The 16,794-nt window shown below is 44.5% G+C and overlaps 4 non-coding genes across 4 annotated transcripts; all 4 read left to right on the forward strand.

Moving 5' to 3' along the window:
* Nucleotides 1–4,943: 4,943 nt before the first annotated feature.
* Nucleotides 4,944–5,024, forward strand: trnas-aga (transfer RNA serine (anticodon AGA)). Its single transcript has one exon. It is a non-coding gene; the product is annotated as a tRNA-Ser (tRNA).
* A 1,866-nt stretch (nt 5,025–6,890) lies between these two features.
* Nucleotides 6,891–6,971, forward strand: trnas-aga (transfer RNA serine (anticodon AGA)). The gene has a single exon. It is a non-coding gene; the product is annotated as a tRNA-Ser (tRNA).
* A 763-nt stretch (nt 6,972–7,734) lies between these two features.
* On the forward strand, nt 7,735–7,818 carry trnal-uaa (transfer RNA leucine (anticodon UAA)). Its single transcript has one exon. It is a non-coding gene; the product is annotated as a tRNA-Leu (tRNA).
* Nucleotides 7,819–12,294: 4,476 nt separating this feature from the next.
* Nucleotides 12,295–12,378, forward strand: trnal-uaa (transfer RNA leucine (anticodon UAA)). The gene has a single exon. It is a non-coding gene; the product is annotated as a tRNA-Leu (tRNA).
* Nucleotides 12,379–16,794: the final 4,416 nt, after the last annotated feature.

Here is a 16,794-nt window from a genome sequence, read left to right on the forward strand (position 1 = left end):
GACAAACTGCCTTTCAGTTTGTTTTTTTGCATTTTTTTCCTGCTTGTTTCCTCTCTCCTTCAAACTCACTTTCTTTAATTTTGCTTTCTAATTCTAGCTTTTCTCCCCTCCCTACTGAATCTATTTTCAGGTTTCCACCCCCCGCCAAGCTGGTTTAAACTCTCCCCAACAGCACTAGCAAACCACCCCACTAGGATATTGGTCCCGGCTCTGTTGAGGTGCAACCCGTCCGGCTTGTACCGGTCCCAGCTCCCCCAGATGTGGTCCCAGTGCCTCAGGAAACTAAAGCCCTCCCGCCTGCACCATCTCTCCCGTCACGTGTACATCTGCTCCATCCTCCTATTTCTGTACTCACTAGCTTGTGGCATCGGGAGGAATCCAGAGATTACTAGCTTTGAGGTCCTGCTTTTTAATCTCTCTCCAAACTCCCTAAACTCTGCCTGCTGGAGAGGGGAGGGAGGGGAACCAGTGAGTGTGGAATTGAACACAGCCAGAGTCTGCACCTTCAGGGGAGGGGAACCTCTGAGTGTGAGTATATTCAGAGCAGAGATAGAAAGCTGCTGGACACGAAAGAAATCGAGGGATATGGGGATAGTGCGGGAAAGTGGAGCTGAAGTACAAGATCATCCTGGATCTTATTGAATGGTGCAGCAGGCTTGAGGGCCGTATGGCATAATCCTGCTCCTGTTTCTTATCTTCTTAACGCTTGTGGAAATCTGCAACTCTGTTCCCCATAAAACGGAGGCTGGGGCCCAATTGAAAATTCAAAAACTGTGATTGCTAGGGTATTAAGAGTGATGGAACCAAGGCAGGTAGACGGAGATAAGATACTGATCCGTCACGATCTAATTGAATGGTGGGACTATGACTCAGTCACACTGGGTGGTGCCTGTGAGAGATTCGGTAAACCATCACCAACAGTTCTTGACTTCAGGATTTATAAGAACAAAATACACTCGGCACAGGGTTTTTGCTCAACCTTAAACTTGTATGTTTATTGAACTTGCGTTATTACCCAGCACACAACCTCCCTGAGATTCCGACCGGAATAAAACCGAAACTATAATACAAACCCCCTCCACAAGGTTACCTGAAACCTAACAGGAAATATCACAGTTTAACACCCTTCCGCGATTCGACTGCGATTATAAAACGACTCGGACAAATTCCCCGACGGTTTGACTGAAACTTATAATCACCCACACAGCTGGTGGTTGTGGTGTGGATTGTAGGCCGGGACCAGGTGACCACCCTGCATCCTCCTTCACTGCACTGCCCTCGCTCCGATGTGGTCCTCTTTTTATGGGGTTTCATAATCACAGCATCAAACATATTTCCTGCTGTTCCCCTGTCGACTCATCCGATGGTTAATAACCTCTTGATCATCAGTGTATTCCACTCCCTGGCCCAGACAGGGGCACGATCAGCTCTCCTGCTGTTATGTACAATGCAAACCTTCCTTGGGAACAGGTCTGGCTCCACAGTTAAGGAATGTGTGAATGTCCCTCTTCCTTCTTGACAGGGACCAGGGGCCATTGAAGATGTGCATGGCCGGCGTCTGGTGCTATTGCCTGTGTTGATTAGATCGATGGCAGGTGTCCTGTATCGTTGTCTCTGAGGATGTCCTTCCAGTCTCTCAATGAGTCATCGTTTTGCTGCAATGTTTGAATAAACCCCTGACTGTATAGCCCACCCTCTGGGTGTTTGTAGTGAGGTTTGTTTTTTATTAACCCGTCCCACCGTCCGTAGGTTTTATATTGCATTCGACAATTCATTTTACAGTTAGGGAGGGGGGATGGGGAACAGATCCGACATGCCTTTATCCACTGAGCCATTGGGAGGAGGGTCCGGTGGCCTTGCTGGAAAATGCACGTGTGAGGCCTTAGGTGACGACAGTAAAATAGCCAGTCGACACTCACTGCCGAGGTTCACACATGGAATTTGGGCACATGGGTCACATATTAGAGCGAAACTGATGAGTGTAGAACTGAACACAGCCAATTCAGCACCTTCAGCGGAGGGGAACCAGTGAGTGTAGAACTGAACCCAGCCAGATTCAGTACCTTCAGGGGAGGGGAACCAGTGAGTGTAGAACTGAACCCAGCCAGAGTCAGTACCTTCAGGGGAGGGGAACCAGTGAGTGTAGAACTGAACCCAGCCAGAGTCAGCACCTTCAGGGGAGGGGAACCAGTGAATGTAGAACTGAACCCAATCAGAGTCAGCACCTTCAGGGGAGGAGAGCCAGTGAGTGTCGAACTGAACCCAGCCAGAGTCAGTACCTTCAGGGGAGGGGAACCAGTGAGTGTAGAACTGAACCCAGCCAGAGTCAGCACCTTCAGGGGAAGGGAACCAATGAGTGCAGAACTGAACCCAGACAGGGTCAGCACCTTCAGGGGAGGAGAGGGAGGGGAACCAGTGAGTAGAACTGAACCCAGCCAGAGTCAGCACCTTCAGGGGAGGAAAGGGAGGGGAACCAGTGAGTGTATAACTGAACCCAGCATAGGATATTAAGGGAATCAAGGGATATGGGGACAGTGCAGGAAAGTGGAGTTGTGGTTGAAAATCAGCCGTGATCTTATTGAATGGCGGAGCAGGCTCGATGGGCCGTATGACCTACTCCTGCTCCTAGTTGTTATGTATGTTCTTGTGTTCATTCACGACTGGATGTGGGAGGACTGCAGAGCTTTGATCTGATTCATTGATTGTGGGATTGCTTAGCCCTGTTTATACCTTGCTGCTCTCGCTGCTTAGTATGCATGTAGTCCTGTGTTGCAGCTTCCCCAGGCTGGTACCTCATTTCTCGGTACGCCTGGTGCTGCTCCTGGCATGCTCTTCTGCACTCCTAATTGAACCAGACTGATGGTAATGTTAGTGTGAGGGATATGCCAGACCATGAGGTTACAGATTGTGGTGGAATACAATGCTGCTGCTGCTGATGGCCCACAGCACCCTGAGGATGCCCCGTTTTCAGCTGCTAGATCTGTCCTGCATCTATCCCGTTTAGCACGGTGATGGTTCCACACAACACATTTGAGAGTGTGTTCGGTGTGACTTTGTCTCCACAATGACTGTGTGCGGTGGTCACTGCTACCAATGCTGTCATAGACAGAGGCAGCTCCATGTGGGACAGACTGGATGTACCCGATGGTCTTTACCTGTCCGTCATTGTTCGTATCTGCGACATGTAGATTGGTGAGGACCAGCTCAAGTAGGTTTTTTCCTCGTGTTGGTTCTCTCACCCTCTGCTGCAGGCCCAGTCTGGCAGATATATCCTTCAGGACTCGACCAGCTCAGTCAGTAGTGGTACTAACGAGTCACTCTTGGTGATGGACATTGAAGTTCCCCACCCAGAGTACATTCTGTGCCCTTGCTACCCTCAGTGCTTCTTCCAAGCATAAACCATTGTGAGTAATATAATAGATTAGATTATAATGTGAGAGGTTTATACCTATAATTGTGTAACTATAAGAATTAACAGCAGGCAGGGTAGTTTATGCATAATGAGAAAATTACTGAAGAAAAGTAAGTGCTGGGAACGAGGGAAAGTGTCCTTGAAAATCACAGATTAGAGAAGTTCCAGCTGTCTTTTCCTCACTTCCTGCCCAAACCCAGCAGAGAAGACAAAGAAGAGTCCGGTGCCAGAGGTGGATCAGTGCAGGGTATAAAAGTGAGGGGAGACTGATGTAAGGGGGCAGTGGGGACTGGAGACACCGGAGATCAAGCTCAGGGCGCCCGAGGTTATATCCAGTGGGCTGACCTGGTGTCGGTTACTATGGACACACCGGACTTTCATAGTTACTCTGATTGTTTGATCAGTATAAGATACGGTGGGTGACGGAGAAACTGTTCATCTTATATTTCTTATTAAGGTATTAAAGTTGCTAACACTGGACTCTGGAACTTGCTCATTAATAAGACAAGGGATTGGCTCGACGTTTACTTCCACAAATCTCTCTACCCCTCCACTCCTTTTAAAATGTTACCATTTAATGTACATTTCCTCCATTTTTCTTCCAAAATGTTTTGCATCAGATTTCTCTGCACTAAATTTCATCTGCCATCCATCCAGCCCATTTACAAACCTGTGCATTCAGACTGAGCTCACTTACATTCCTCTGCACAGAGCCCCACGCTCCCAATTTTTGCGTTATCTGGAGATTTTGATCATACTGCAGGTCTGATCACCGATTTTTAAAATAATTTATTTATTATTATTTATTGTCCCTCTGGCCCCAATCTCGATAGCATGACAAAATAAAATTCAGTTCCCCCAGTTTGGACTTTCAATTATTGGAACAAATTCTGAGGGACAGGATACATCTTCATTCAGAAAGGCCGGGATTAATCAGGGACATTCAGTACGGATTTGTTAATGGAAGGTTGTGTCTGACTAACCTGATTGCATTTTTTGAGGAGGTCATACGGAGGGTCGATGACGGTGTTGTGTTTGACGTTGTGTATATGGATTTTAACAAGGCTTTTGATAAGATCCCACATCGCAGACTGGTTATGAAAGTAATAGCCCATGGGATACAAGGCAAAGTGGCAACTTGGATCCAAAATTGGCTGAGGTAGGAAGCAAAGGTTAATGGTCAATGGGTGTTTTTGTGACTGGAAGGATGTTTCTGGGATACATCAATGATTTAGACTTGAATGTAATGGGTATGACTACGAAGTTTGCAGATGATACGAAAATTGTCCATGTGGTCGATAATGAAGAAGAAAGCTGCAGACTGCAGGAAGGTATCAATGGACCTGTCAGGTGGGCAGATCAGTGGCAAATGGAATTCAATCCGCAGAAGTGTGAGGTAATGCATTTGGTGAGGGCGAACAAGGAAAAGGAATACACAATAAATGGTCGGACACTGAGAAGTGTCGAGGAACAGAGGGACCTTGGCGTGCTTGAATTTTTTCTGAGTAACGTTTAGAAAGGGAGCGACACAGTAGTCGTGGCCGAGTGGTTAAGGCGATGGACTAGAAATCCATTGGGTTATCCCGCGCTGGTTCGAATCCTGTCGACTACGATTCTCAGCATTTTTCATTCCATTTCACAATTTAACCGGTTCTCTGCCAAACTGACACTGAGATAGATGGAATAACGTTCAACACTGACATTTTTTTCTCATTTTTATTAATCTGCAATATTCACGATACATCCGTTTCAAAAATCGCAAACATCAGTCAAAGTTGCGACAGTGATTCAGCCTGTCTATCCCTCGAGATGACGAAGGCATCTGTGCATGACCATTGGTGCGTGCAAATTTTTGGTTATGTGTGTGTGTGTCTCTGTGTCTGTCTATCTCTATATATGTCTCTGTGTATGTGCAACTGTCTGTGGAAATCATCACCATTAATTTGGTATGTCCTGGAACTTATAAAAAAGACTTGGGGGAAATAATAAGGTTGTGAACTTTTGTATCGGCTTTGGTTCAGTGGCAGCATTCTCGACTGAATCGGGAGTTTGTGTGTTCAAGTCGCACTTCTGAGACTTGAGCATATAATCTTGGCTAACACTCAAGTGCAGCACTTGGGGAATTTTACAATGTTGAAGCTGTTGAATTTCGGATGAAATGTTAAATTGAAGCTCCGTCTGCACCCTCGGGTGGATATGAAAGTTCCCAGTGCATTACTCGAAAAAGAATAGGAGAGTTGCCCCCGTCTCAATATTACTAAAAATGTTCGTAAATGCTCACTGAAAGCCGGTGTGTATGTGTTTGTATGTGGGGTTTTGGGTTGAAGCCCAGATTCTCACAGAGACAGAATGCAGGTTCTCACAGGGCCAGGATAGCCGAGTCGTTGAGGCGTTGGCCTTAAATTTTAATGGTTTTTTCCCGCGTGGGTTCGGACCCCACTCCTGGTATCTCTTTAATTTAACACGGATTTCCTCCCATTCTGATCAGTGAGACCGGATTTTCATCGGTTGAATCAGCAATTTTCTGTAACAATGTGACACTCTGAACCGATAATGAAATGAAATTATGAAATGTATCTGCGTCGCTCGGTCTCCAGCTCTCTCTCTCTCTTCAGAGAGTTGTGTATGTGTTTGTATGTTTGAGTCTTTGTCTCTCTTAGTCTGACTCACTCTGTATGTCCCTGTTTCTCTGTTTGTCCCTGTCTCTCAATCTGTCTCTTTCTCACGGTGCCACGTCTGTTCCAATGGGATTCTCTCAGACTCTTTGTCTGACTGGCTCTCTCTTTCCCATCATTTCGGTCTGTCCATGTCTTTGCCTGTCTCTGTTAGTCCCTGCCTGTAAGCTGAGAAGTATTTCCATCATTTTCTGTTTTAGTCTCTTTCGCTCTCTCTCAATCTGTCTCCTTGTCACTTTCTTTATCATTGTCTCTCTATCACTGTTTCCCTCTCTCTCTTAATAGATCACACACACACATCTCTGTATATGTATATGTTTGAGTCTATTTCTCACTCAGTCTGCCTCTCCTTCTCAGTCTCAAACTTTCTGTCTCTCGTTGTCTCTATCTCGCTGTCTGTCTCACCCTGTTTGTCGGTTTGCCTCTGTCTCTCAATGTGTCTGTCGACTTCTCATGGTGTCCAGTTCTGTTCACAGCTCGATTCCTGCTCTGACCGAACTGGTGTACGTCAGTTACTCGTTAGTATAGTGGTGAGTATCCTCGCCTGTCACGCGGGAGACCGGGGTTCAATTCCCCGACGGGGAGGCAGTTTTTCAAATTGTAGAATTTTACTTCTGTTTCTTGGAAGAGATTCATATTAAAAAGTTCCAGAGCAATATCGAACTGTAAAAATACAGGTAGAGGAGATTGCCTCGTCAAGATTTTTAGCAAACGGAGAATTTTTCAGGAGTCTTTGGCCGTCTGCTGCACAGAGATGGATGACTGCGATTTTTCTGAGTAACGTTTAAAAAGGCAGCGACACAGTAGTCGTGGCCGAGTGGTTAAGGCGATGGACGAGAAATCCATTGGGTTATCCCGCGCAGGTTCGAATCCTGCCGACTACGATTCTCAGCATTTTTTATTCCATTTCACAATTTAACCGGTTCTCTGCCAAACTGATCCTGAGATAGATGGAATAACGTCCCACACCTTTCAACACTGACATTTTTTTCTCATTTTTATTAATCTGCAATATTCGCGATACTTCCGGATAAGAAAATGGAAAAATCAGTCAAAGTTGCGACAGTGATTCAGCCTGTCCATCCCTCGAGATGTCTCAGGCATCTGTGCATGCCCGTTGGTGCGTGCACATTTTTGGTTATGTGTGTGTGTGTCTCTGTGTCTGTCTATCTCTATATATGTCTCTGTGTATGTGCAACTGTCTGTGCAAATCATCACCATGAATTTGGTATGTCCTGGAACTTTTCAAAAAGACTGAGGGAAAATAATACGGTTGTGATCTTTTGTATCGGCTTTTGTTCAGTGGCAGCATTCTCGACTGAATCTGGAGTTTGTGTGTTCAAGTCGCACTCCTGAGACTTGAGCATATAATCTTGGCTAACACTCTAGTGCACCACTTGGGGAATTTTGCATTGTTGAAGCTTTCAGTTTCGGATGAAATGTTGAAGTGAAGCTCCGTCTGTACCCTCGGGTGGATATGAAAGGTCCCAGAGCATTATTCGAAACAGAATAGGAGAGTTGCCCCCGTGTCAATATCACTAAAAATGTTCGTAAATGCTCACTGAAAGCTGATATGTATGTTTTTTGTATGTGGGGTTGGGGTTGAAGCCCAGTTTCTCACCGAGACAGAATCCTGGTTCTCACAGAAACAGGATAGCCGAGTGGTTAAGGTGTTGGCCTTAAAATTCAATGGGGTTTTTTCCCGCGTGGGTTCGTACCCCACTCATGTTATCTCTTCAATTTAACGCGTATTTCCTCCCATTCTGATCAGTGAGACCGTATTTTCATCAGTTGAATCAGCAATTTTCTGTAACAATGTGACATTCTGAACCGATAATCCAATGAAATTGTGAAATTTATCTGTGTCGCTCGGTCTCTGCCTCTCTCTCTCTCTTCATATAGGTTTGCATGCTTGATCCTTTGTCTCTCTCAGTCTGACTCACTCTGTCTGTCCCTGTTTCTCTGTTTGTCTCTGTCTCTCAATATGTCACTTTCTCACGGTGCCCACGCCTGTTCCAATGGGATTCTCTCAGACTCTTTGTCTGACTGGCTCTCTCTTTCCCATCATTTCGGTCTGTCCATGTCTTTGCCTGTCTCTGTTCGTCCAGCCTTTAACCTGATAAGTATTTCCATCATTTTCTGTTTTAGTCTCTATCTCTCTCTCTGTCTGTTCCTCTCCTTGTCACTGTCTTTAGCATTTTCTTTCTCTCACTCTTACCCTCTCTCTCTTAATAGATCACACATATACACATCTCTGTATATGTATGCGTTTGAGTCATTTTCTCACTAAGTCTGCCTCTCCTTCTCAGTCTTACTCTTTCTGTCTCTCGTTGTCTCTAACTCGCTGTGTGTCTCTCCCTGCTTGTCGGTTTGTCTCTGTCTCTCAATGTGTCTGTCGACTTCTCATGGAGTCCAGTTCTGTGCACAGCTCGATTCCTGCTCTGACAGAGCTGCTACCTGTAAGTTCCTCGTTCGTATAGTGGTGAGTATCCCTGCCTGTCATACGGGAGACCGGGTTTCAATTCCCCGACTGGAAGCCAGGTGTTTCAAAATGTAAAATTTTACTTCTGTTTCTTGGTAGAGATTCATATTAAAAAGTTCCAGAGCCATACAGAACTGGAAAAATACACGTAGAGGAGATTGCCTCTTCCAGATTTTTAGTAAACGGAGACTTTTACAGGATTCTTTGGCCGTCTGCTGCACAGAGATGGATGACTGAGTTTTTTCTGTGTAACGTTTAAGAAGACAGAGTCGCATTTGAAGTGGCCGAGTGGTTAAGACGATGGATTAAAAATCCATTGGGTTTTCCCTGCGTAGTTTTGACGCCTGTCCACTACGATTCTCGGCATTTTTTCATTCCATTTCACAATTTAACCAGAACTTTGCAAAACTGATCCTGAGATAGATGGTATAACGTCCCACACCTTTCAACACTGACATTTTTTTCTCATTTTTATTAATCTGCAATATTTACGATACAACGGATAGGAAAACACAAAAATCAGTCAAAGTTGCGACAGTGAGTCAGCCTGTCTATCCCTTTATACGTTGAAGGCATCTGTGTAGGTCCGTTGGTCCGTGTAAATATTTGGTTATGTATGTGGGTGTGTCTCTGTCTGTCGATCTGTATATATGTCTCTGTGTATGTGCAACTGTCTGTGGAAATCATCACCTTGAATTTGGTATGTCCTGGAAATTATAAAAAAGACTTGGGGAAAATAAGACGGTTGTGGACGTTTGTATCGGCTTTGGTTCGGTGGCAGCATTCTCGACTGAATCGGGAGTTTGTGTGTTCAAGTCGCACTCCTGAGACTTGAGCATATCATCTTGGCTAACACTCAAGTGCCGCACTTGGGGAATTTTGCAATGTTGAAGCTGTTGACTTTCGGATGAAATGTTAAATTGAAGCTGAGTCTGCACTATCGGGTGTGTGTGAAAGGTCCCAGAGCCTTACTCGAAAAAGAATAGGAGAGTTTCCCCCGTGTCAATATTACTAAAAATGTTCGTAAATGCTCACTGAAAGCCTCCAGGTATGTGTGTCTGTGGGGGTGGGGTTGAAGCCCAATTTCTCACAGAGACAGAATCCATATTCTGACAGGACCAGGATGGCCGAGTAGTTAAGGCGTTGGCCTTAAAATTAAATGGTATGTTTCCCGCGTGTTCTCGTACCTGACTCCTGGTACTTCTTTAATTTAATACGGATTTCCTCCCATTCTCATCAGTGATACCCGATTTTTATCTGTTGAATGTGCAACTCTGTGACACTCTGAGCCGAAAATGAAATGAAATTGTGAAATGTATCGGTGTCGCTCGGTCTCTTCCTCTCTTTCTTTAGAGAGGTGTGTTTGTGTTTGTGTGTTTTTCGCTCTCAGTCTGACTCACTCTGTCTGTTCTTGTGTCTCTGTCTCTTTCCCACGGTGTCCAGTTCTGTTCCAATGGGATTCTCTTAGACTCTTTGTAAGACTGACTCTCTCTTTGCCATCATTTCTGTCTGTCCATGTCTTTGCCTGCCTCTGGTAGTTCCTGTCTCTAACCTGCTGAGTATTTCCAGCATTAGTGTTTTTATCTCTGACACTCTCTATCTGTCGCTCTCTCTCTCCTTGTCACTGTCTTTATTACTCTCTTTCTCTCACTCTTTCCCTCTCTCTTTATAGATCACACACACACATCTCTGTATATGTGTGTGTTTGAGTCTTTTTCTCACTCAGTCTGCCTCTCCTTCTCAGTCTCACATTTTCTGTCTCTCATTGTTTCTATCTCGCTGTCAGTCTCTCCCTGTTTGTCGGTTTGTCTCTGTCTCGCAATTTGTCTGTCGTCTTCTCATGGTGTCCAGTTCCATTCACAGCTCGCTTCCTGCTCTGATAGAACTCATGCTCGTTAGTATAGCGGTGAGTATCCCCGCCTGTTCCGCTGGAGACCGTGATTCTACTTCCCGACGCGGTGGCAGCATTTACAAAATGCAGAATTTTACTTCTTTCTTGGTGTTGATTCATATTAAAAAGTTCCAGAGCAATATAGAACAGTACAAATACAGGAAGAGGAGGTTGCCTCTTCCAGATTTTTAGCAAACGGAGACTTTTTCCTGATTCTGTGGCCGTTTGCTGCACAGAGATGGATGACTGAGTTTTATCTGAGTAACATTTAATGATGCAGCGAGCTAATAGTCGTGGCCGAGTGTGTAAGACAATGGACAAAAAATCCATCGGGGTTTCTCTGCGCAGTTTTGAATCCTGCCGACTGTGTTTCTCAGCATATTTCATTCTGTTTCACAATTTAACCACGTTACTGCAAAACTGATTCTGAGATAGATAGAGCAACGTCCCACATCTTTCGATGCAGCCGCTGTTTTCTTTCTACATTAATCTGCAGTATTCACGATACATACGGATAGAAAAACGCAAAAACCAGCCAAAGTATCCTCAGTGACCCTGCCTGTCTATCCATCTATTTGTCTAAGGCAACCTGTGCATATCTTGATCTGAGTGTCATGGTACATCAGTCATTTAAAGTTGGCATGTAGGTGCAGCAGGCGGTGAAGAAAACAAATGGCATGTTCCCCTTCATAGCTAGGGGATTTGAGTATGGGAGCAGGAAGATATTACTGCAGTTGTACAGGGCCTTGGTGAGGTAACACCTGGAATATTGTGTTCAGTTTTGGTACCCGAATCTGAGGAAGGACGTCCTTGCTATTGAGGGAGTACAGCGAAGGTTCACCAGCATGATTCCCGGGATGGCAGGATTGACATATGAGGAGAGACTGGCTCAACTGGGCTGGTATCCACTGGAGTTTAGAAGAATGAAAGGGGATCTCACAGAAACATATAAAATTCTGACGAGATTGGAGGCTGGAAGAATGTTCTCATTGCTGGGTAGTTTGAGACCAAGGATTACAGTCTAAAAATAAGGGGTAAGCCATTTATGACCGAGATGAGGAGAAACTTCTTCACTCAGATAATGGTTTACCTGTGAAATTTTCTATCGCAGAAAGTCGTTGAGGCCAGTTCATTAGATATATTCAAAAGGGAGTTAGATATGGCCCTTATGGCTAAAGAGATCATGTGGTATGGAGAGAAAGCAAGAAAGGGGTACTGAGGTTGAATGATGAGCCATGATCTTATTGAATGGTGGTGCAGGCTCGAAGGGCCGAATGGCATATTCCTGCAACTAATTTCTATGTTTCTATGGTGATGCATGTATATTTTTTTTTATTGTGTGTGCGCGTGTCTATGTATGTCTATCTGTATGTATGTCTCTGTGTATGTGCAAATGTCTGTGGAAATCATCACCATGAATTTGGTACGTCCTGATACTTTTAAAACACTTGGGGAAAATAATACGGTTGTGATCTTTGGTATCGGTTTTGGTTCAGTGGCTCCATTCTCGACTGAATCAGGTGGTTGTGTGTGTAAGTCCCACTCCAGGACTTGAACACATCATCTTGGATGACACTCAAATGCAGTATTTGGGGAATTTTGCATTGTTGAAGCTGTTGACCATCGGCTGAAATTTAAAATCGAAGCTCCATTTGCACCCGCGGGTGGATGTGAAAGTTCCCAGAGCCTTCGTCGAAAAAGAATAGGAGAGTTGCGCCCGTGTCAATATTACGAAAAATGTTCGTAAATGCTCCCTGAAATCCTCTGTGTCTGTGTGGGTGGAGCTGAAGTCCAGATTCTCACAGAGGCAGAGTCCAACCATTGAAGGATCAGGACCAGGATGGCCGAATTGTAAAGGCTTTGCATTTAAGATGTAATGGGTTATATACTCGCGTGGGTTCAAACCCCACTCCTGGTGATTCCTTAATTAAACAGAGATTTTTCCCATCCTGCCGAGTGATACCCGATTTTCATCTGCTGAATCTCCAATTTTCTGCAACGATGTGACATTCTGAGCCGACAATGAAATGAAATTGTGAAATGTATCTGTGTTGCTCGGTCTCTGCCACTCTCTCTCTTTAGAGAGCTGTGAATGTGTTTGAGTCATTGTCTCTCTCAGTCTGCCTCTCTCTGACACACTCTCTCTGTCCATGCTTCTCTGTTTGTCCCTGTCTCTCAATCTGTCTCTTTCTCACGGTGTCTCGTTCTGTTGCAATGGGATTCTCTCAGACTCTCTGTCTGACTGCCTATCTCAGTCCCATTATCTCTGTCTGTCCATGTCATTGCCTGTCTCTGTTAATCCCTGTCTCTAACCTGATAAATATTTCCATTATGTTCTGTTTTTTTCTCTATGTCTCTCTCTCTATCTGTCTTTCTCTCTATCTGTCGCCCTCTTTGTCTATCTCTTTGTCCCTCTCTTTTTCTCTGTCATTCCATCACTATTTGCCTCCCTCTCTTTATGCAGCACGCAAATACATCTCTGCGTATGTATGTGTTTGAGCCTTTTTCTCATTCAGTCTGATCCTCCCATTCAGTCTCAAACTTTCTGTCTCTCTTTGTCTCTATCTCACTGTCTGTCTGTCCCCATTTCCCTGTCTGTCTCTGGTTCTCAATGTGTCTGTCACTTTCTCACGGTGTCCAGTTCTGTTCGAATGGGATTCTCTCAGTCTCTCTGTCTGACTGTCTCACTCTTTCCCATCATCTCTGTCTGTCTATATTTCTGCCTATCTGTCTCTCTTTGCCTGTCGCTGCTAGTTCCTGTCTCTAACCTGCTGAGTATTTCCATCATTTTCTGTTTATATCTCTGTATCTGTCGTTCTCTCTCTATATGTCTCTCTCCTTGTCACTGTCTTTATCACTGTCTTTCTTTCACTCTTTCCCTCTCTCTCTGTATTGATCACACACACACATCTCTGTATATGTAGGTTTTTGAGTCTTTTTCTCAGAGTCTGCCTGACTTTTCAGTCTCACCCTTTCTGTCTCTCGTTGTCCCTCTATCGCTGTCTATCACTCCCTGTTTGTCGGTTTATCTCTGTCTCTCAATGTGTCTGTCGACTTCTGTTCACAGCTCGATTACTGCTCTAGCATCGCCCGTACCTTCGTCCGTATAGTCGTAATTTTGCTCCCCTGTTAAGCCATAGAACCGGGTTTAATTCCCCGACGGAAAAGCAGTTTTTTCAAAATGTCTAATTTTACTTCTGTTTCTTGGTATAGATTCATATTAAAAAGTTCCAGAACAATATAGAACAGTAAAAATACAGCAAGAGGCGATTGCCTCTTCCAGATTTTTTGCAAACAGAGACTTTTTCAGGATTCTGTGGCCGTCTGCTACACAGAGATGGATGACTGAGTTTTTTTTGAGTAACATTTAAAGTGCCAAAGACGCAGTAATTGTGGTCGAGTGGTTAATGCGATTGGCTTGAAATTCTTTGGGTTTTCGGCGCTCAGGTTCGAATCCTGCCGATTTCGATTCTCAGCAATTTTCTTCACAATTTAACCAGGTTTTTGCAAAACTAATACTGAGATAGGTGGAATAACGTCCCACACCTTTCAACACTGACATCCATATCTCATTTTTATTAATCTGCAATATTCACGATACATACGGATAGAAAAACGCAAAAATCAGCCAAAGTAGCGACAGTGACTCAGCCTGTCTATCCCTCGAGATGTCTCCGGCATCTGTGCATATCCGTTGGTGCATTTATATTTTTGGTTATGTATGTATGTGTGAGTCTCTGTGTCTGTCTATCTGTATATATGTCTCTGTGTATGTACAACTGTCTGTGGAAATCATCACCATGAATTTGGTATGTCCTGGAACTTTTCAAAAAGACTTGGGGAATATAATACGGTTGTGAACATTGGTATCGGCTTTGGTTCAGTGGCAGCATTCTCGACTGAAAAACGCAAAAGCCAGACAAAGTAGCGACAGTGACCCTGCCTGTCTATCCATCTATTTGCCTAAGGCAACCTGTGTATATCTTGATCTGGGTGTCATGGTACATCAGTCATTGAAAGTTGGTGTGCAGGTGCAGCAGGCGGTGAAGAATGCAAATGGCATGTTCGCCTTCATAGCGAGGGGATTTGAATATAGGAGTAGCGAGGTTTTACTGCAGTTGTACAGGGCCTTGGTGAGGCCACTCCTGGAATATTGTGTTCAGTTTTGGTCTCCGAATCTGAGGAAGGACGTCCTTGCTATTGAGGGAGTACAGCGAAGGTTCACCAGCATGATTCCCGGGATGGCAGGACTGACATATGTGCAGAGACTGGATCAACTGGGCTGGTATCCACTGGAGTTTAGAAGTATGAGAGGGGATCTCATAGAAACAAATACAATTCTGACGAAATTTGACAAGTGAGAGGCAGGAAGAATGCTTCCGTTACTGGGGAGTTCGAGAACCAGAGGTCACAGTCTAAGAATAAGGGGTAAGCCATTTAGGACCGAGATGAGGAGAAACGTCTTCACTCAGAGAGTGGTTAACCTGTTGAATTCTCCACCGCAGAAAGTTGTTGAGGCCAGTTAGTTAGATATATTTAAGAGGGAGTTAGATATGGCCCTTACGACTCAAGGGTTCAAGGGATATGGAGAGAAAACAGGAAATGGGTACTGAGGTTGAATAATCAGCCATGATCTTAAATAATGTTGGTGCAGGCTCGAAGGGCCGAATGGCCTGCTCCTGCAACTAATTTTTAGTTTCTATGTTTCTATGTTGACGCGTGTATATTTTTGGTTATTGTGTGTGTGTGTGTGTCTGGGTATGTCTATCTATATGTATGTCTCTGTGTATGTGCAACTGTCGATGCAAATCATCACCATGAATGTGGTATATCCTGGAAATTTTTTAAAAACTTGGGGAAAATAATACGGTTGTGATCGTTGGTATCGGCCTTGGTTCATTGGTTCTATTCTCGACTGAATCGGGAGGTTGTGTGTGTAAGTCCCACTCCTGAGACTTGAGCAGATAATCTTTGCTGACACTCAAATGCAGTGTTTGTGGAATTTTCCGTTGTAGAAGCTGTTGACAATCGGCTGAAATGTTAAATTGAAGCTCCGTCTGCAACCTCGGCTGGATGTGAAAGTTCCCAGAGCATTACACGAAAAAGATTAGGAGAGTTGCGCCCGTGTCAATATTACTAAAAATTTTCGTAAATGCTCACTGAAACCCGATGTGTATGTGTGTGTGTTGCTGTGGGGGTGGAGCTGAAGGCCATATTCTCACAGAGACAGAATCCAAACGCTACAAAGACCAGGATGGGCGAGTGGATACAGCGTTGGCCATAAAATTCAATGGGTTTTTCCCGCGTGGATCCTTACCCCAATCCTAGAATCACTTTAATTTAACAGAGATTTTTCCCATCCTGCCCAGTGATACGTGATTTTCATCTGTTGAATCTGCAATTTTCTGTAACTCTGTGACAATCTAAGTCGATCATGAAATGAAATTGTGAAATGTAGCTGTGTATCTCAGTCTCTGCCTTTCTCTCTTTAGAGAGCTGTATATGTGTTTGTGTGCTTGAGCCTTTGTCTCCCTCAGTCTGCCTCTCTCTGACTCACACTGTCTGTGCCTGGTTCTCTGTTTGTCTCTGTCTCTCAATCTGTCTCTTTCTCACGGTGTCCAGTTCTGTTCCAATGGGATCCTCTCAGACTCTCTGTCTGACTGTCTCTCTCTTTCCCATCCTCCCTGTCCGTGTCTTTGCCTGTCTCATTTTGTCCCCGTCTCTAATCTGATGAGTATTTGCATCATTTTCTGTTTTTGAAACATAGAAACATAGAAAATAACTGCAGGAGTAGGCCATTAGGCCCTTCGAGCCTGCACCGACATTCAATATTATTATGGCTGATCATTATTTCAGTTACCCTTTCCTGTTTTCCTCTCCATCCCACTTCATCCACTTAACCGTAAGGACCATATCTAACTCCCTCTTGAATATATCCAATGAACTGGCTTCAACAACTCTCTGTGGCAGGGAATTCCACAGGTCAACAACTCTCTGAGTGAAGAAGTTTCTCCTCATCTCACTGCTAAATGGCCTACCCCTTATCCTAAGATTATGTCCCCTGGTTCTGGCTTCCCCAACATCGAGAACATTCTTCCCGAATCTAACCTGTGCAGTCCCGTCAGAATCTTATATGATTCTATGAGATCCCCTCTCATCAATCTAAACGCCAGTGATTAAAGGCCTAGTTGATCCAATCTCTCCTCATATGACAGTCCTGCCATCCCTGGAATCAGTCTGGTGAACCTTCGCTGCACTCCCTTAACAGCAAGAACGTCCTTCCTCAGACTAGGAGACCAAAACTGAACACAATATTCCAGGTGTGTCCTCACGA

The sequence above is a fragment of the Pristiophorus japonicus genome, chromosome 23, assembly GCF_044704955.1.
Source record: "Pristiophorus japonicus isolate sPriJap1 chromosome 23, sPriJap1.hap1, whole genome shotgun sequence".
Lineage (NCBI taxonomy): Eukaryota > Metazoa > Chordata > Chondrichthyes > Pristiophoridae > Pristiophorus > Pristiophorus japonicus.